The following is a 21,759-nucleotide window of genomic DNA, read 5'->3' as shown; positions in this document are numbered from 1 at the left end:
CAACACTTTTAGCCCAACGTTGAGGGAAATAACCCAAGATATGGGAGATCCCAATTCAGTTCTGCCCTCTGACTGATTTGGAAAAGGTATATGACTAGAGATTCCCCATGTGTCAGCTGAATGCCTTTGCCACTGAACTAGAGGATATCCTGAAATGGGGGCTCTGTCTCTCTCTCTCTCTCTCCTATTGAAGTTCCTTCAATTTGATTAAATAGTCAGAAAAAGAAGCTGAGAAGCACTTTGTAGCTCAATGGTTGGTGCACCCCCTTGAGAAGTGGCAAATGTCTGTTCAAATCCTTTCTCTTAGCTTAGCATGGAGGAAAATTGAACCTGGGTCTATCACATTACTGATGAATACCCAAACCACGGGGCTAAAGGTCACAAGCCCTACTTATGCTCATGCCCTGCCCCAGCTATTTTTTTCTGGGATGAGGCAGGTGCTAAACTCATTCTCACCTCAAATTACTGAGCTGTCCATACTGCTTGACTCCAGGAGATGGTATCCTGTCTGTGGATCGTAATGACGGATTGGCACATCCCTGCAGCCAGATTTAGGCACCAAACTCTCTGAGTGGGGTGAGACTTAGGCCACACTTTTATCTTTGCTATCTCTACTTGGCTAGCATAGGCTGCCTGCTGCCTAGCTGTCTGGATTTTGTGGAACCCATTATTAGGAGCCTGTCTCTCCTCATTTATTGTACACAAAGCCCAGGTTCCACAATACCCGTGTCCTTTTGGTGGGTCTGTGACACAGACTTGTACGTTCCTTGTTTCAGTCATGGTTCTTACAACACTTTTTCTGCATTTTCATTCCAGCATTTTCAAAGTAATTTCCAGAGGCACATAACTACTAATATTGCCACTTTGTAAAGGGGAAGAGACTTGCCCAAGGGCACGCAAGACCTTAGAGCTGGGACTACAACTCAAGTCTCCTCATCTCAGCACATGGAGCATATTCATTGGTCGATGTGGGAGGTTATTTTTTGTTATTAGGTGATATGAATAGAAAAATCAGCAACACATTTTAGATATGAACAGTGTCACAGTTCAGGGCAACTGCACCTGTATCCCCCCCTTTATTGCCAGCCAAAGGTGTTCACCTTCTAGGCATCATCTCTCTTGGGCAGAGACACACAGCTCTCTTTCTCCTGACCAAGGCTTTTGCAGGCTGCATAGCTCTGAGTTCCCCAGTAAGCTAGGGGACTAGGAGACTATGCAGGCAGAAGCCCAGCAGCAGAGTGGGGGCTATCCAGTTTGTTGCACTGAGTGTAGCATGTATGATTACCTGCCCTGTGGGCGGGTGGCGTATGTGTGCAGTTGGTGCAAGGAGCTCCTGGCCCTTGGAGACCACTTACAGACTTTGGAGGCCGGAACTGGAGGAGCTAAGAGAGGGAGAGAGGTATGTTAATGAGGCTTTCCGGGCTACTGTAGAATTGTCCCTCCTCTGGTCAGACAGCCCCTGAGCTGTTGAGGAGGAAGAAAGGCCCAGAGAAGCAGAGCAGTCCATGGGAGCAGAGGGAAACCTTCCCATAGTTGGGACTCTGCTTCCAGATGGTGCTGGAGTTAACTCTTGCACTGAGATTACCTCCCCGGGGGAGGGAACTCCAGTTTCCAGGAAATGGCAGGTGTTAGTAATGGGAGATTTGATCATTAGAAATGTAGATAGCTGGGTTTGTGATGATCGGGAGAACCGTATTGTGACTTGCCTGCCTGGTGCGAAGATTGCGGATTTCTCGATGCTTGTAGACAGACTTATGTGTAGTGCTGGGGAGGAGTCGGTGTTCGTAGTGCATGTAGGTACCAATGACATAGGGAAGGGTAGAAGAGATGTCCTGGAAGCCAAATTTAGGCTGCTAGGGAAGAGACTGAAATCCAGGACCTCTATGGTGGCATTCTCAGAAATGCTCTCAGTTCCACGTACAGGGCCAGGTAGGCAGGCAGAGCTTCAGAGTCTCAATCTATGGATGAGACGATGGTGTAGAGAGGAGGGGTTTACGTTCATTAGGAACTGGGGAAATTTTTGGGATGGGGGAAGCCTATACAGGACAGATGGGCTCCACCTAAACCAAAGTGGAACCAGACTTCTGGCATTACACATTAAAAAGGTTGTACAGCTGTTTTTAAACTAGGAGATGGGGGAAAGCCGACTACTGCAAAAGAACATGTGGATTGGACACAGACTTCTCTCAGGGGAGAGTCTGAAGATAGAGAATATCCAGGTTATAGTCAGGAGCAGAGGACAGAAGAGGATAATGTAAGGGCCAGATCAGATGATGAACAGTCACATAAAAAAGAATCTGGCACATCAGAAAAGGGCAGACAAATAAACAGGGACAAGTTTTTAAAGTGCTTGTTCTCATAAACAGATAGTTAAAGGTTAATGTCTCTTTTACCTGTAAAGGGTTAACAAACAGGGAACCAAACAAATGACCAGGGGACCAATCAGGAGACAAGATACTTTCAAATCTCGATGGAGGGGGAAGGGAAATGCTTTATTCCTCTTTATTGTGAGACTCAAGGAATTTGGATCTTAGGGGTCCCCAGGGAAGGTTTTGGGGGAGACCAGAGTTTATCAGGCACTCTACTCTAAGTCCTGATTGGTGGCAGCACTACAGGATCTAAGCTGGTAATTAAGCTTAGGGGAATTCATGCTAGTACCCATATTTTAGACGCTAAGGTTCAGAATTGGGAATTATACTATGACATGGTGGCAGGGGTGGGATAAGAATCCAAAAGCCAGTAAGATTATTATTTTTCTTTTTTCTCTGCTAGCTGCTTCTTAACAGAGAAAAGGGGGTTTTTAAAAGCAAGTCTGCAGGTTGTTTTTCTTTCTCCCTTCCTTCTGAGTACACTGAAGGCAGAGATATTAATGCTTAACAAGAGTCTTTTGTTAAACAAAGCAGGCTTAAGTGGTCAGCAACAGACACCAGCAGAACACCTTTGCATATCAAAGGGTTTTCTTTTGTTTTAATTTAAACGCAAAAGATTAGGTAAAAGAAGTTAAAAAAGGCACTGTTGCTAGGCAAACGCAAGGAGGCAACAAAGAAGCAGCAGTTCAGGCAGTAAACCAGCAGAGGGCGCCGCAACACCAAAAAAGCAGGAAACATGACTTCCAGGGCAAAACTCCATGCAGAGAAACAAATCAAAGACGCAGACCGCAGGCAAGACATGAAAAAAAAAACTACAAGAGATGGAGCTGAAAAAAAAAAAAAGAAAGGCTGCCCACAGGAGAGAGCTGAAAATAAAAAAGAAAGAGTTGGAACTCCAGAGGGAGGCCCACCAGCAGGCCCTGGAATTAGCGCAGGCTAGGCAGCATGCTCCAGTCAACCCTAACAACCCTTCTCCAGTTACTGTTCCACATCCCAAGAAATTTCCCACCTACAAGGCAGGTGATGACACTGAGGCCTTCTCGGAAAGTTTTGAAAGAGCCTGCCTTGGGTGCAACATCTCTGAAGACCAGTACATGATAGAACTGAGGTCACAGCTTAGTGAACCTTTAGCAGAGGTGGCAGCTGAAATGCCTAAGGAGAACATGAACGATTATAAACTTTTTCAAACCAAGGCCAGATACAGAATGGGAATAACACCTGAGCATGCCCGTCGGTGGTTCAGAGCGCTAAAATGAGAACCAGATGTGTCATTCCCCCAACACACGCCTACCACATTGCAAAGAATTATGAGGCCTGGATATCAGGAACAAAAGTTAACAATATGGACAAGCTGCACCTACTGATACAAATGGAGCAGTTCTTAGATGGTGTTCCTGAGAAAATAGAGAGGTACATCCTAGATGGAAAACCCAGAACAGTAACCGAGGCCGGGGAGATTGAAGCCAAATGGATGGAAGTGGCAGAAAAAAAGAAAGCTACTGTCAAGGGGAGCGAATACCCCAGGGGGCACACCAACAATAAACCCTATAACCAAGGGCAGCCCAAGACCCCATCTACAACCAAAGGAAAGCTCCAGACTACCCACTATCCTACCTCACCAGTCTCCAGTAACCCACCTCGGCCCAGTGACCAGTCAGCTGGACGATGCTTTAAATGTAATGAACTGGGACATATAAAGACCACCTGCCCAAAGAACCCCAACCGAGTGCAAGTCATTACACCACCATCACACCAAAGATCCCCAGGACCACATGCCTCTCAAATACCCTTGGAGCAAAGGGAAACTTTGAGAGTGGGCGGAAAGAAGGTTACTGCATGGAGAGACACAGGGGCACAAGTGTCAGCTATCCACCAATCCTTGGTGGACCCCAAATTCATCAACCCAAAGGCCCAAGTGACAATTTACCCCTTCATGTCAAAAGCTGTAGACTTGCCTACAGCTAAACTGCTTGTCCAGTACAAAGGCTGGTCAGGAATGTGGACTTTTGCAGTCTATGACAATTATCCCATCCCCATGCTACTGGGGGAAGACTTGGCCAGCTAGGTAAAGCGGGCCAAGAGGATGGGAATGGTTACACGCAGCCAAACCAGGCAAGCTTCCAGACCCATTCCTGTTCCTAAGCCATCCACAGGGGCCCCGTCTGTGTTAGCAGAGACCCAGACAGAGGTAGTGGACCCGGATCCCCTACCAATGACTGAAAGAGCCACAGTGCTTCCAGTCCCAGACCAGGAACTGGAAAAGCAGCCAGCACCAGAACCATTGCCAGCACTGATGCCAGCGCTTGCAAACCCATCTTCAATCCCAATGCCAGAGGGCGCCAGTGAGCCTGAACTGGCAGAAGCAGCTGACAACCACACCCAAGAGGCTCAGCCAGAGCCTGGAATACCACCTGGTGCACCAGCGAAGAGTGGTTCACCAGCAACGAAAACAACCCCATCACCTACATCGGTTCCAGAGGGACCAAGCCCAAGTCCATAGTCTAAGGAAGAACTGGTGTCTCCAGCTTCAAGGAAACAGTTCCAGACTGAGCAGGAAGCAGATGACAGCCTTCAGAAAGCTTAGGCGGTGGCACGGAGCACCCCATCGCCTCTCAGCTCTTCTAATTGATCCTGGTTTGTTGTAGAACAAGGACTTTAATACAAGGAGACTCTTTCTGGTGGACACCAGGAAGACTGGCAGCCGCAAAAACAGCTGGTGGTTCCAGCTAAGTACTGGGAAAAGCTCTTAAGATTAGCTCATGATCATCCCAGTGGCCGTGCTGGGGTGAACAAAAGCAAAGACTGGTTGGGAAAGTCCTTCCACTGGGAGGGGATGGGCAAGGACGTTGCCAAGTATGTCCGGTCTTGTAAGGTGTGCCAAAAAGTGGGAAAGCCCCAAGACCAGGTCAAGACCCCTCTCCAGCCACTCCCCATAATTGAGGTCCCATTTCAGCAAGTAGCTGTGAATATTCTGGGTCCTTTCCCAAAAAAAAAAACACCCAAAGAAAAGCAGTACGTGCTGACTTTCGTGATCTTTGCTACCCAATGGCCGGAAGCAGTAGCTCTAGGCACCACCAGGGCTAAAGCTGTGTGCCTGGCCCTAACAGACATTTTTGCCAGGGTAGGTTGGCCCTCCAATATCCTTACAGATTCAGGATCTAATTTCCTGGCAGGGACCATGAAAGAACTGTGGGAAACTCATGGGATGAACCACTTGGTTGTCACCCCGTACCACCATCAAACCAATGGCCTGGTGGAAAGGTTTAATGAAACTTTAGGGGCCATGATACGTAAATTCGTAAATGAACACTCCAATGACTGGGACCTAGTGTTGCAGCAGTTACTTTTTGCCTACAGGGCTGTACCACATCCCAGTTTAGGGTTTTCACCATTTGAACTTGTGTATGGCCACGAAGTTAAGGGGCCATTACAGTTGGTGAAGCAGCAATGGGAGGGGTTTACGCCTTCTCCAGGGACTAACATTCTGGACTTTGTAAGCAACCTACAAAGCACCCTCCGGCACTCTTTAGCCCTTGGTAAAGAAAACCTAAGGGATGCTCAGAAAGAGCAAAAGGCCTGGTATGACAGACATACCAGAGAACGTTCCTTCAAGGTAGAAGACCGTTTATGGTCTTGAAGGCGCAAGAGGCCCATAAGATGGAAGCATCATGGGAAGGGCCATTCACGGTCCAAGAGCGCTTGGGAGCTGTTAACTACTTCATAGCATTTCCCAATTCCTCCCTAAAGCCCAGAGTGTACCATGTTAATTCTCGCAAGCCCTTTTATTCCACAGACTTACAGCCTTTACCCAACTTAAGGCAATGCTCATGTCTGACCCTGTGCTAAGGGCCCCGGACTTTGACAAACCATTCCTAGTAACCACAGATGCATCTGAGCATGGTATAAGAGCAGTTTTCATGCAGGAAGCACCGGATCACAACTTCCATCCTGTCGTGTTTCTCAGCAACAAACTGTCTGAGAGGGAAAGTCACTGGTCAGTCAGTGAAAAGCAATGCTACGCCATTGTATACTCCCTGGAAAAGCTACGCCCATACGTTTGGAGACAGTGGTTCCAGCTACAAACAAACCATGCTGCGCTAAAGTGGCTTCATACTGCCAAGGGGAACAACAAAAAAGTGCTTCGATGGAGTTTAGCTCTCCAAGATTTTAATTTTGAAATTCAACACTCAGGAGCTTCTAACAAAGTGGCTGATGCGTAAAAGTTTCCCAAGGAATGTACAAAGTCTTGTAGTTTACATACTTAGTAGTATATGTAAAGGTGCATGTATTGTATTAATCTGTTTATTCTAAAGTTCTAGGAAGAAATCACCGCCAGTGAGGCTCCCCACTGTCTGCGATTTGGGGAGGGTCATAAACAGATAGTTAAGGGTTAATGTCTCTTTTACCTGTAAAGGGTTAACAAACAGGGAACCAAACACATGACCAGGGGACCAATCAGGAGACAAGATACTTTCAAATCTCGATGGAGGGAAGCCTTTGTTTGTGTTTTTTGGGTTTTGCTTTGTTCTCTTTGGGCTCTAAGAGTGACCATACGTACCTACAGGCTCTCTAATCTTCTATTCCAATTTAGTAAGTACAAAAGGTAGAAAGGCAATTTAGTCTTTTTGATTGTTTTTGCTTTATTTGCAAATGTGCATCTGGCTGGTAGGGGTCTAATGTGTATTTGGCTAAAAATATTTTAAATTGTATTTCTGCTGGAGGAGGCTTTTTTCTCCAGTTTCTATAAGCTGACAGACCCTGTAATATTCTATCTTGAATTTACAGTGATTTTCTTTATTCTTTTTTCCTTTATTAAAAGTTTTGCTGTTAAGACCTGTCTGATTTTTCCCCTTGTTGAGGCTCAAGGGAATTGAGTCTGTACTTAACAGGCAAGGAGAAGGGAGGGGGAGAGAAAGGGCAGGGAACACACCTGATTTCTCTGTGTTGTGATTCAAGGAGTTTGAATCACGGTGATCTCCTAGTGTACCCAGGGTGGGAAAGATCTGGGAGGAAGAAAGGAGAAGGGGGAATCCCTTTGTTTAAATTCACGGAGCTTGAGTCTGTATAACTCTCCAGGAGCCCAGGGAGGGAATACCTGGAGGGGAGGAGGGGGAAGAGAAATGGTTTATTCCCCTTTATTGTGAGACTCAAGGAATTTGGGCTTGGGGGTCCCCAGGGAAGGTTTTGGGGGAGACTAGAGTTTATCAGGAACTCTACTCTAAGTCCTGATTGGTGGCAGCACTACAGGATCTAAGATGGTAATTAAGCTTAGGGGAATTCATGCTAGTACCCATATTTTAGACGCTAAGGTTCAGAATTGGGAATTATACTATGACACTTGTACACAAATGCTAGAAGTCTAAATAATAAGATTGGTGAACTAGAGTGTCCTGTGATAAAGGAGGATATTGCTTTAATAGGCATCACAGAAACCTGGTGGACTGAGAGCAATCAATGGGACACAAACATTCCGGGATACAAAATATATTGGAAGGACAGAACAGTTCATGAAGGGGGAGTAGTGGCACTATATGTGAAAGAAAATGTAGATTCAAATGAAGTAAAAATCTTAAGCAAATCCACATGTGCCATGGAATCTCTATGGATAGAAATGTCATGCTCTAATAAAAATATAACATTAGGGATCTATTATTGACCACCTGACCAGGACAGTAATAGTGATGATGAAATGCTAAGGGAAATTAGAGAGGCTATCAAAATTAAGAACCCAATAATAGTGGGGGATTTCAATTATCCCCATATTGACTGGGAACATTTCACTTCAGGACGAAATGCAAACACAAAATTTCTCGATACTTTAAATGACTGCTTCATGGAGCAGCTGGTACAGGAACCCCAAGGGGTAAGGCAACTCTAGATTTAACCCTGAGTGGAGCGCAGGAGCTGGTCCAAGAGCTAACTATAGCAAGACCACTTGGAAATAGTGACCATAATATAATAACATTTAACATCCCTGTGGTGGGAAGAACACCTCAACAGCCCAACACTGTGGCATTTAATTTCAAAAGGGGGAACTATACAAAAATGAGGGAGTTAGTTAAACAAAAGTTAAAAGGTACAGTGACTAAAGTGAAATCCCTGCAAGCTGCATGGGTGCTTTTTAAAGACACCATAATTGAGGCCCAACTTCAATGTATACCCCAAATTAAGAAACAGAGTAAAAGAAATTTAAAAAACCCACCATGGCTTAACAACCATGTAACAGAAGCAGTGAGGGATAAAAAGACTTCCTTTAAAAAGTTGAAGTCAAATCCTAGTGATGCAAATAGAAAGGAGCATAAACACTGTCAAATTAAGTGCAAGAGTCTAATAAGAAAAGCCAAAGAGGAGTTTGAAGAACAGCTAGCTAAAAACTCCAAAGGTAATAACAAAATATTTTTTAAGTACATTAGAAGCAGGAAGCCTGCTAAACAACCAGTAGGGCCCCTTGATAATCGAAATACAAAAGGAGCGCTTAAAGATGATAAAGTCATTGCGGAGAAACTAAATGGATTATTTGCTTCAGTCTTCACGGCTGAGGATGTTAGGGAGATTCCCAAACCTGAGCTGCTTTTGTAGGTAACAAATCTGAGGAACTGTCACAGATTGAAGTGTCACTAGAGGAAGTTTTGGAATTAATCAATAAACTCAACATTAACAAGTCACCAGGACCAGACGGCATTCACCCAAGAGTTCTGAAAGAACTCAAATGTGAGGTTGTGGAACTATCACTAAGGTTTGTAACCTGTCCTTTAAATCGGCTTCAGAACCCAATGACTGGAAGTTAGCTAATGTATCGCCAATATTTAAAAAGGGCTCTAGAGATGATCCCGGCAATTACAGACAGGTAAGTCTAACTTCGGTACCGGACAAATTAGTCAAAACAATAGTTAAGAATAAAATTGTCAGACACATAAAAAAACATAAACTGTTGAGCAATAGTCAACATGGTTTCTGTAAAGGGAAATAGTGTCTTACTAATCAATTAGAGTTCTCTGAAGGGGTCAGCAAACATGTGGACAAGGGGGATCCAGTGGACATAGTGTACTTAGACTTCCAGAAAGCCTTTGACAAGATCCCTCACCAAAGGCTGTTACGTAAATTAAGCTGTCATGGGATAAAAGGGAAGGTCCTTTCATGGACTGAGAACTGGTTAAAAGACAGGGAACAAAGGGTAGGAATTAATGGTAAATTCTCAGAATGGAGTGGGGTAACTAGTGGTGTTCCCCAAGGGTCAGTCCTAGGACCAGTCCTTTTCAATTTATTCATAAATGATCTGGAGAAAGGGGTAAACAGTGAGGTGGCAAAGTTTGCAGACGATACCAAACTACTCAAGATAGTTAAGACCAAAGCAGATTGTGAAGAACTTCAAAAAGATCTCACAAAACTAAGTGATTGGGCAACAAAATGGCAAATGAAATTTAATGTGGATAAATGTAAAGTAATGCACACTGGAAAAAATAACCTCAACTATACATACAATATGATGGGGGCTAATTTAGCTACAACGAGTCAGGAAAAAGGTTTTGGAGTCATCGTGGATAGTTCTCTGAAGATGTCCACGCAGTGTGCAGAGGTGGTCAAAAAGGCAAACAGGATGTTAGGAACCATTAAAAAGGGGATAGAAAATAAGACTGAGAAAATATTATTGCCCTTGTACAAATCCATAGTACGCCCACATCTCAAATACTGTGTACAGATGTGGTCTCCTCACCTCAAAAAAGATATTCTAGCACTAGAAAAGGTTCAGAAAAGGGCAACTAAAATGATTAGGGGTTTGGAGATGGTCCCATATGAGGAAAGATTAAAGAGGCTAAGTCTCTTCAGCTTGGAAAAGAGGAGACTAAGGGGGGATACGATAGAGGTATATAAAATCGTGAGTGATGTTGAGAAAGTCGATAAGGAAAAGTTATTTACTTATTCCCATAATACAAGAACTAGGGGTCACCAAATGAAATTAATAGGCAGCAGGTTTAAAACAAATAAAAGGAAGTTCTTCTTCATGCAGCGCACAGTCAACTTGTGGAACTCCTTACCTGAGGAGGTTGTGAAGGCTAGGACTATAACAGTATTTAAAAGAGAACTGGAGAAATTCATAGTGGTGAAGTCCATAAATGGCTATTAGCTAGGATGGGTAAAAATGGTGTCCCTAGCCTCTGTGTGTCAGAGGATGGAGATGGATGGCAGGAGATAGATCACTTGATCATTGCCTGTTAGGTTCACTCCCTTTGGGGCACCTGGCATTGGCCACTGTCGCTAGACAGATACTGGATTAGATGGACCTTTGGTCTGACTCAGCACGGCCGTTCTAATGTTCTTATGTTCTTAAGCCACGCTGCCCTTGCAGGCCACATTAGCTTTCTCCTCAGAGATGAGAACCAGTATAACTGCCACAGTTGTTACCACACAACCCTTTGAATCAAAGCTCATTTATTCTCAAGGTAAAAGCATCACAGGGAAAAGCTTAACACAGTGGATGATCCTATACAGATGCTAAAACACTTTCCAGAGACCACCCTAACTCCAACCTTGGGCTCTCACTGTTGAACAGCTCTTCAAATCTCACACTGGGGTTCTCCTCTGCCTACAAGCACCTGTTGTTCAGAAAAAGCCCCTCCCGCCCATGACTCTGAGAGTCCCTTCTTCATGTTCTTGGGCCTTTGGATACTGGGAATACATAATCTGTAGTCAAAGATCCCCTCCCCAGGAAAAAGCTTCTAAAGATCTGGTTGAGAGGTGGGTCATTTTCATTTGCAACCTCCCCAGCATTTCTTAGGAAATCTATTCAACTAAGAGTTCATTCTCATTAGATCCCATTGTTTGAAATGGTCCTTTGAACCTCAAACAATTTCCCAAGGTTACTGCAGTCATGTCTCCTAGACAAGTTTCATACAAATTATATTAATACCAACACATTTACATTTTTAAAACAATGAGCTCTAAGACACTTCCTCTTAATTCATTGTAACTTAATTCCATAAAGGCCATCAAGCATAATGCAGGAAATCATCATAGCTGTCACAGGCACCACAATGCCTGACTTCATCTGCTTTAAGGGTTGTGTTAGGGTTGAAGTTTGAGAGGGTTGCCCAGGAGCCTGCCATAGGCAGCAGGTCATATGTCCAGACACAAGAGCTAAGAGGACTTTTACAGCATAAATTGAGGTGCCTAGTGATAGCTCACCTATAAAGATAGGCACCATCTGAGTCACAGTAGCATCCTGTACTTGAGCGTTAGACACCTAAATTCCTTTGTGGATGTGGGACATAGAGACCTGAAGATGCATAAAGGCACAAATGAGACTTTCAAAAGCCCCCAAGTAGGATATGTGCCTAACGCCCACTGAGGTCAACTTCCAGCTTCCCAAGTGAGATCTTCAGATCTGCACAACAGAGCTCTACCTTTAAGGTAAAGGAGTGACTAGTTTTCTCAATTTCTGTGCGCAATTAATTTTCTTAGGGCACATTGGACCTCTTTGTTTCTCAGGCTGTAGACGAGAGGATTGACCATGGGAGTCAAGACTGTGTAGAAGAGAGAGAACACTTCGTTGAGTTCTCTCAGTGTGTCAGTGTCTGGTTACACATACACAATCATCAGGGTCCCATAGAAAATTGTAACCACAATGAGTTGAGAGGAGCAAGTGGAAAATGCCTCTCTCTTCCTGGTGGTGGACAGGATTGTCAGGATGGTGGAGATGATAAAAACATAGGATGTCAGGGTTAATAGAAATGGGGGCAGGTTGCCTATGAAGGATAACATAAATGACACCAGTCTGATCAGGCTGGTGTCACTGCAGAAGGGTTTAATCACTGGGGTGAAATCACAAAGGAAATGGTCAATTTCATTAGGGCCACAGAAATGTAACTGTGACATTAAACATGTTACTATGATCGTTGCCATAATCCACCCATCCAGGACACAGCTGCTAACTGCAGGCAGATTCTGCCATTCATAAGAACCATATAGTGTAGTGGTTTGCATATTGCTAAATACAGGTCATAGGACATCATGGATAAGAGATAGCATTCACTTGTCGCAAGCACACCAAAGAAATAAAATTGAGTGATGCAGCCACTAACAGAAATGGTTGTGTCCCCAGTCAGTAGACTGGCCAGCATCCTGAGCAGGATGGTGGAGCTATAGCAGGTTTCCAAGCAGGACAAGTTCCCCAGGTAGATGTACATGGGGGTATGAAGGTAATGATCAACCACAACTAGAACCACGATAAAAATGTTCCCAACTACACTCACAAAGTAGATCATTAGAAACAGAAGGAAAAGAAGAATTTGCAGTTCAGAGAGATTCCCAAATCCTAGGAGGTTGAATTCTGTAACATATGTTTGATTATTCCGTTCTTCATGAGCTGAATATAGATTCTGTCTTCCCCAATTTTCCATGAAATTTATCTATTCATAGATAACAAGTAGTGAGTGTTGAAAGAGATTGAAGTATAATTGAAATCAGATTTCTATTTAATTGATTGTAGAAAAAGTTCAAACTGCATAAAGAGAGGATGATTTATAAATGTTCAAAAGCCAAGACAATGGTTTAATCACATACTGTACACAGTGTTTTGGAATGGAGATTCCCCACTTGCAAGCTCCAAAATGCAGCTACACTGTTAATTTATCCTTCTTCTGACCTAGCTCTTTTTCATAGATGCATAGATGTGAAAGTCAGACAAGACAGTATATTGTAAGCCATAGCATTTCCTTCTATTCATTCCTCTTTAACCTAGATCATATATGTCTGAAGTACATTTAGAAGGGAATCCTATAATCACCTATTCTGAGCCTCTGGATATCATGAGCCATAGCTATTCTCCAATAACCCCTGCATTCAGTTAAGCATGTGGTTGAATTAAGCATATGTAACAAACCTGGAAATACTGGCATTACTTTTTAACAATTTTGTGCATATCTCAATCTACTAATTTATGATGGATTGCTTGCTATGCGGTAAGATTAAAAGGGGTTGTTAGAGGAACCAGACAATACAGGCAAAAAAAAATGACAAAGATAAGGAGCATTGCAGCAAACTCTCATTCATAATTAACCAGGTCATTAGATACCAAAGTTGCCAGGGTTTTTTTCACTAAAGAGGGGAAGAGACAGATCAAAAGACACTGGCCAAGTAAAAGATTCACTGTGAGGCACAGGGCCGGTCTACACTAGAAGCACTACAGCAGTGCAGCTGCACTGATGCAGCTCATTGCTGCAGTGCATCTGGTGAAGCTGCTCTGACAGGAGAACACTCTCCCATCAACATAATTATGCTACCTCCACCAGAGGCAGAAGCTATGTTCATGGGAAAGTGTCTCCTGCTGACATAGGGCTGGGAGGGACAGTGCTTCAATCGCTATAATTTGCTTTGCACAGGGGGTATCTTTTTCACACCCCTGAGTGATATACATTACATCCACTTAAGTGGTAGTGTAGACCTGCCCAAAGACAGAGGTTCTGCAGGGAGGCAAACTGTCCCTCAGACTCAGAGGTCAGATCTGGAAGAACCTGAGCTAAGGAGAGAGAAGTTAAGTGTAGGTAAAACAAGAGCTGTCTAGGACACTTGGTTGTTTTATCCCATTTTCCTGAATGCTGTGTTACCTTGGGCATAAAAATAATATTTGGTACTGAAGGAGTTAATTCTGTGTCACTGCAAACTCTTTCTGTAGCAGACCCATGGAGGTAAAACTATAGTAGAGCCAAACTCCAGATATACCAGCTGGGGTAACACAGCTGGTACCAAAGAGGTGTTAACCTGGGGATTAGGAGAAGGGTGAGATCCTGAGATCCAACCAAAGAGAAGTGAAAGCATGGGCTTCTCACTTGAAAAGGGTGCTCCTGGGGAACTGGAGAAAGATTCAAGAATGGACAGTCTACTTAGGACAGCAGCTGTTCTTGATTTTGAAGACATCGAGGGAGATAATCCATGCCATCCTGTGACACTTTCTTCCAATGGTTAGCCATCCCTACTTTTCATAACATGCACCTTATTTCTAAACTGAATTGCTTTGGCTTCATCTTCCAGCCATGGGTTCTTGTTTTGCCTTTATCTGCTGGAATAAATAGCCCCTTAATACCATGCATTTTATTCCCAAGAAGGTACTCACTGACTATATTCAACTTGCCTCTCAATCTTTGTTCTGATAAATTAAGCAGTTTGAGCTCCTTCACTCATTGTAAGGCATTTTCTCCAGTTCTGCCATATTATTGTGGGTCTTTTCTACACCCTCTCCAATTTTTTCAACATTCTTTTTTTAGTGTGCACATAGACCAGAAATGGATGCCTTTCAGTCTCACCAATGCTTGGCAGAGAGACAAAATCGCATCCTTCTCAACACTCCTCCATTTATACATCATAAGATTGCATTAGCCTTTTGTGCCATAGCATCACATGTTGAGTTGCCTTTCTAATATGCCCCTTAAATTTGCTGTGATGGTGGTGAGGTTCACATATATGAGTTTCCTGAGAAAGGGATGTGAATGTGATGGCATCACTCTAATGCTTGAGACTAGGCAGTGACACTGACAAACAGCACAGATGGGAAAATGACTCTGCCCCATGCACAAAGGGAACACCCCGACCAGACTCCACAGGTCCTTCTCACTCTTATCCCATCAGTGACTACCCAGTCTCTGTTTTGAAAACCTCCAGGGAAAGAGACTCCAAGCTCTCCACAGGCATTTTATTCCATTGTCCTACTAGTCATACAGTTAGGAATTTTTTTCCCCGAGATTTAATCTAAATCAATGGTTTTCAAACATGTTTTGTTTGTGGATCCCAAAATATATATACATATAGATAGATAGATAGATAGATAGATATCTCATATAGAGGTATGGAGCTGTTTGGAAATCTTAGGCATAGTCTGTGGACACGGAGAAGTCTGCAGCCCACAAGTTGAAAACCGCTGATATAAATCTGCTATGCTATAGTTTGAACCCAATGCCTCCTGTCCTGCCCTTTGCAGTGACAGATAACAACGTTCTCCATCTTTTTTCTGGTAGCCTATCAAGTCTTTGAAGACTTCTATCATGTACCCACTTAATCTCCTCTTTTCCAGACTAAACATACCCAGTTTCCTCCGCCTTGCATTCCATCCCTTCAATTATGTTTGTTGCTCACAAGCAGATTCTGTATTGCAATACTATCAGTCACTGTCTGTAGGGTCTCTGTTCAGCAGTATAAGGAGCAGTAATGGGACATATCATGGAGAGAATGGGGAATGATGGACAGAAGGAAATGAACAAGCAAACAGTTTGCCTGAGAGATTTCAGGGTACTCGTTATCCCAATATCACAGTGTTTTTCTCCCTAAGACCCTCACAGTTTCACCCAGCAATGATTAGATTTACCTGTAATCATCAGCATAAAGGGACAACCTTTTCCTTGATTGTGACTGGGTGTGTGATCAGGATCTGGTTTCCTCCATCGCTCTGCTCTCCTCAGTGTCTCATACATGCTCACTCTCTCTGAAAAGACACTTACATTTTTCTGAAGCTGCTCTTGCTTTCTCACTCGATGCACACTCTTGTGTGTGTTACACGGCACCTTACTGCCAGCTGTTCTGGATTCTTCCTGAGGTTATATGGGACAGCAGCCTCATCCTGGCTCTGGCTGCTGTTGAGATCTCCCTAGAGGCTGCTGCTAATGAGAGTTTTAAAATTGTCCTCATGCAGAAATAAATCCTGTGTTGCTTGTTAAAACAGAGTAAACATCAAGGTCACTGCAATCCCCATTGAAACCTCCAGGGAATGTCCCTTTTTGCCATGGCTTGCGTGGTGTGTGTATGTGTGCAATAGTGGACACCTTGAATACGGAGTCCATTTCTGGCTAGTCCATATCCAAAAGGACAAAGTGAAACTGGAAAAGGTTTGGAAAAGGGCAACAAAGTTGATCCATAGTATGGAATGGCTTCCATCCAAGGAAAGAATAAAGATTAGGACTGTTCATTTTAGAAAAATGACAGGATAGGATAGAGGTCTATACCTTCATGAATGGAGTGGAAAAAGTGAAGAAAGAAGTGTAATTTACCCTTTCACACAATACAAAGGCCAGGAGTCTCCTGAAGAAATTAATAGGTATGTAGCTTTTTCACACAATATGCCTATGGAACTCATTGTCATGGGATATTATGATGTGCGGAATTGAAGTTGGGTTAAAAAACTGATAGGTTAATGGAGAACAGGTCTAGAAATGGGTGTTGTACAAGATGGTCAGAGATATAACCCCATGCACAGGGTGATCCTAAACCTTTGACTTCACCCACTTTGGATTTAGATCAGGCCCAAGTTTAGGGAAAGATTTCTTCAGCCTTAGCCAGTTTCCACACTGTGTGAAGACAGGCCAGGATCTAATAAAAATAGAGTTGAAGGAAAAAAAATCCATTGAAACAGTTCTCTTTTCCCCAACAGAATATTGGGTATTTGACTAAATGCAATTTTTTAGGGGAAATTTCTCCATGTTCCTATGGAGCTCTGGTTTTTTATTGGAAAACTGAAAAACGAGCATAGTCGTTCAGTTGCTGGAAACTAAATCATTTTAATGTCCAGATTTAAAGTTTTTGAAAACATACATTTTTGTTCCAGGTCTAGATAATATGTTAAAACTGAAACTGGGAAATTTGATGTAGCCCATATCTCTGGAACTGGTTCTAGCCTTCAGCTGAGATTTTTTAACAAACCCCAAGGAGTTAGGCACCCTGTTAAATGTCAGTGAGTCTTGGGCACGTTACTCCCTTAATCGCCTTTGCAAAACACAAACCCAGTTACTTTGATGTGAGTATGGAGCAATTTGATTGCAGCTGATGTCATGTCTCCCTACTCATCCTGGCATAAATAACAGAAGCTTCTGATCTGATTAGTAGAATAGATTACCATGGCAATCTAGCAGGCATCTATTCCATTCTGGAGTCTAAAACCCAATGAACAACTTTAGGAATTCAGTGTCTAGCTAGAGCTTGATAAGAAAGATCAAACCACTGAAATGGATTTGCTTCATCCTATTAGCCAGGGACAGTGGTGCAGACCCATAGAGGGTGAGCAATGTTTATAACACTTAAAACTAGCTGATGATCATAGTTGGAAATGTGAGTTTTCCTTCTTCTATGTCCACTGGCTGACACAGCTGATGAGCTCACCTTCTTGAGAGAAGAAAAGTGATTTGCCCAGGCTCACCCAGCAGCAGGATTAGAGCCTACATGTTCCGAGTCCAGTCTTGTACCCTTTCCACTGTACCACACTCCTCCTCTGAAACAGAGCTCTTTTTCAGGTTTTTTTTAAATTTTTATTAACTATTTTCAATGGCTATTAGTGCTCAGCTATCCTGGTCAAGAACTTGAGCTGCTGCAAACTAACAGAGCACCAGGCTGGGATTTTCAAGAGCACATTGAAATACTTGGAGCTAATTCACTTGAACTATTTTGAAGAGTCCTTTCCAATTCACCTATAAAATTAAATTAAAGTGGACAAATGAAGACTCGGCTCACCACTTCTGAAAGGTTGCCTACCCCTGTTCTATACTTTGGGGGAGTGACCTGTAACCTCCATATTCCCCATTATTATATAATTGTGATCTTGCATATAAAGCAGGCCATGTAAGGTATCATGGGGAAGGGTCTAATCTGCTGAAACCCACTGTTCCATATGTATATGAAATTATGAAATGCATATGAAATTATGAAAATTGTGTTATATGGCTTTCACTAAAATATGCGGTAGGTTTGGGAAGTGCTCAGATACTAGCTCTCCAGAGACAATGCCTGAGTGTGTGTCAAACAACCAGCCATTGTCCAACAAGGGAGATACAATTAAATGACTCACTTGCACAAAGCCACAGCAGGGGAATGGCTCAACCTTGCCTGGCAACTCAGCAGTGCCCACCAGACATTCCTGCACTGGTGTTCTCCAAGCACGTGGGACTGAGGGTATAAAACAGAACACAGGGGCCCCATGCTTAGCCTTTTTCCTTCCCACAACTATGCTCCAAAAAAAAAGGACACTCAGAAGACTGCAGACTCCAACAGAGGGGACTGGCCCAGCTTTCAAGGGTGAAACTTGTGTACTATGAACTGTAATAGCTAGTGGGATGAGCAAAAACTGCTTAACTTAGATGTTACCCAATCTAATAGTACTGAGAGATTAGACTGCATGAATATATTTTATTTCCTTTTCGTGCCTAACTCTGACTTTTATCCTATCACTTATAATCATTTAAAATCTACCTTTGTAGTCAATCAACTTGTTTCACTGTTTATCATTACCAGTGAGTTTGCCTGAAGTGTTTGGCATGGATGTTTGCTCAGGTTTGCAAAGGCTGGGGTACATTCACTTTCCATTGATGAAGTGGTGAACCAATGAATAAATTTGCAATGCTCATCTTGAGCCGTGCAAGATGGTATATTCCTTTAGCACAAGGCTGAGAGCTGGGGGGATTTGGCTGGTGCCTTTCTCTATGTGATTCATGAGAGGCTCTGGGAACATTCATGCAATCAAGGTGGGTGTGGGGATTCACATGCAGTTGTCCTGAGTGATAATAGTACCTGGAGGGGCTTGCTGCTTGTCATTAGCAAAGCATTGTGAGAGACAGTGGAGGCTGGAGAGATAAAGGGGCACAGTGGATCCACAGTCCCAGGCTGCACCCGAGGGATCCGATCATGGGGTCATTAGCAAATATCAGTGTCATCGACTCTAAACACTGTCCTCCCAAAATATAGCATATCCTCACTTTCCCCAAGGAAACTCCCATAGGCATGAACTAGGGACAACCTAGATGTTAACTCCATAGCAGGGTCTGCCAAATTGATTCATTCCCATATCAGTCACTCCTTCTGAGTTCCTGTGAGCACTAGACATTTACTGGTGACTTTTTTCAAGGCCTTCTTGACCTCTTTGTTTCTCAGGCTATATATAAGGGGATTGGCCATGGGAGTCAGGACTGTGTAGCAGAGGGAGAAGACTTTGTTGAGGTCTCGCAGTGAGTTAGTATCCGGTGACATGTAGACAATGATTAAGGTCCCATAATAGATTGTAACCACAGTGAGGTGAGAGGAGCAGGTGGAAAATGCTTTCCTCCACCCATTGGTGGAAGGGATACTCCGGATGGTGGAGATGATGGAAACATAGGATGCCAAGGTTAATAGAAATAGGGGCAGGGTGAATATGGCAGTAATTATGAAGGTCACTAGTATGATCAGGCTGGTGTCACTGCAGAAGAGTTTAATCACTGGGGTGAAATCACAAAGGAAATGGTCAATTTCATTGGGGCCACAGAAATGTAATTGTGACATTAAATATAGTACTATGGTAGCTGAAATAAATGAACTCATCCAGGCTACAGCTGCTAACTGGGGGCAGATTCTGCATTCATAAGGCCTGTGTAGTGCAGTGGTTTGCAAATTGGAAATACCGATCATAGGACATAATGGATAAAGAAAACATTCAAAGGCCACAAGAAAACTAAAGAAATACAATTGAGTGATGCATACCCCCACAGATATGGTTCTGTCCCCAGTCAGGAGACTGGCCAGCATCCTGGGCAGGATGGTGGAGGTGTAGAAGGTATCAAAGCAGGACAAGTTCCCCAGGTGCTGATCAGCCACAATTAGCGCAAGGATAAGGATTTTCCCGGCCATGGTCAGAAGGTAGATCACTAGAAACAGCACGAAGAAGGGGGTCTGCAGTTCAAGGAGATTCCCAAATCCCAGAAGGACGAATTCTGTGATATAGGCTTTATTTTCCCCTTCTTCTTTCGCCAAGAAGTGTATATGGGTTCCTCCTTCATGCATTTTTTATGAGGTATGTTTAGTGATACATGAAAAAGGAGCATTGGAAGCATTAGCTGTAAAGATGAACTCATTATATTTGCATCCAGTTTGTGGTGGGTTGGATCACAGTAACCCCCTTGGGAGCAACAACTGAAGTGCCAAGTCTACTTCTGCCCCTGCTTTTCCTGCCAGCTTGGGACTCCAGCACCCTGTCTTGCTGAGCCAGACATGCCCGTCTGCTCCAACACAGACCCAGGGTCTGAACCATGTGTCGCAAAGCTGCAGAGTTAACTGAAAGCAACTTACAGAAGTGTTCCTGTCTTTAACACTCAGATGCCCAACTCCCAATGGGGGTCCAAATCCCAAATAAATCTGTTCTACCCAATATAAAGCTTAAAAGCTTAAACCCCAAATAAATATGTGTAAACACATAAATTGTTCGCTGTTTGCTTCCCTCCTCCCCCGGGGTGGCTCTAGGCATTTCGCCGCCCCAAGCACGGCATGCAGGCTGCGTCTGGCGGCTTGCCTGCGGGAGGTCCGCTGGCCCCTCGGCTTCAACAGACCTGCTGCATCCGTGCCTGTGGGAGGTCCAGAAGCCGCGGGACCAGTGGACTCTCCGCAGGCATGCCTGCAGGAGGTTCACCGAAGCCGCGGGACCAGCGGGCCTCCCGCAGGCAAGCTGCTGAAGGCACCCTGCCTGCCACCCCCGTGGAACTGGCAGAGCGCCCCCCACAGCTTGCCACCCCAATCACGCGCTCGGCGTGCTGGGGCCAGGAGCCGCCCCTGCCCTTCCCTCCCGTATTAATACCTACTCATTAATAAGTAACAGTGATTTTATTAGATACAGAAAGTAGGATTTAAGTGGTTTCAAGTAGTAACAGACAGAACAAATTGAATTACCAAGCAAAATAAAATAGAACACGCAAGTCTATATCTAAGAAAACTGAATACAGATGATATCTCACCCTTAGAGATGTTTCAGTAAGTTTCTTTCACAGACTTGACACCTTCCTAGTCTGGGCACAATCCTGTCCCCGGTACAGCCTTTGTTCCAGCTCAGGTGGTAGCTAGGGCATTTGTCATGATGGCTCTCCCTTTGTTCTGTTCCACCCACTTAAATATCTTTTCAACAAGATGGAAATCCTTTGTCCCTCTGCTCCCCCTCCCCGCCCCCAGCCCTCTAAATAGAAAAGCACCAGGTTAATGATGGATTCCAGTTCAGGTGACTTGATCACTTTTCACTGTAAGACAGCAAGCCTTCATTCCTCCCAGCCTGACTCACAGGAAGGCCTGCCTGCAAACAAAGCCATCTAAAGTCAATTGCCCTGGTTGATGGGAGCCATCAAGATTTCAAACCACCATTAACGGTCCATACTTTGCATAATTACAATAGGCCCTCAGAATTATGTTTCATATTTCTAGTTTCACATACAAGAGTGATACATCTATACATCTATCTACTGACCACACTCAGTAGACAATAAGCCAATAAGCTTTGTAATGATACCTTACAAGAGATCTTTTGTATGAAGCATAATTTAGTTATATTATATTCACACTCATCAGCATACTTTTAGAAAATCATGCAATGTCACACAGTTGGTTCTAGAAGAGTTCTAACCTCACA

At 43.7% G+C, this 21,759-nt stretch overlaps 1 pseudogene; it reads right to left on the bottom strand.

The window, feature by feature from the left end:
- Positions 1 to 11,945: 11,945 nt before the first annotated feature.
- LOC115638136 lies at positions 11,946 to 12,766 on the bottom strand (annotated as a pseudogene).
- Positions 12,767 to 21,759: the final 8,993 nt, after the last annotated feature.

The sequence above is a fragment of the Gopherus evgoodei genome, chromosome 21 (genome assembly GCF_007399415.2).
Source record: "Gopherus evgoodei ecotype Sinaloan lineage chromosome 21, rGopEvg1_v1.p, whole genome shotgun sequence".
In the NCBI taxonomy this organism is placed as follows: domain Eukaryota; kingdom Metazoa; phylum Chordata; order Testudines; family Testudinidae; genus Gopherus; species Gopherus evgoodei.
Note: the sequence above shows the minus strand (reverse complement) of the source record. Positions and strands in the feature narration are given on the sequence as shown.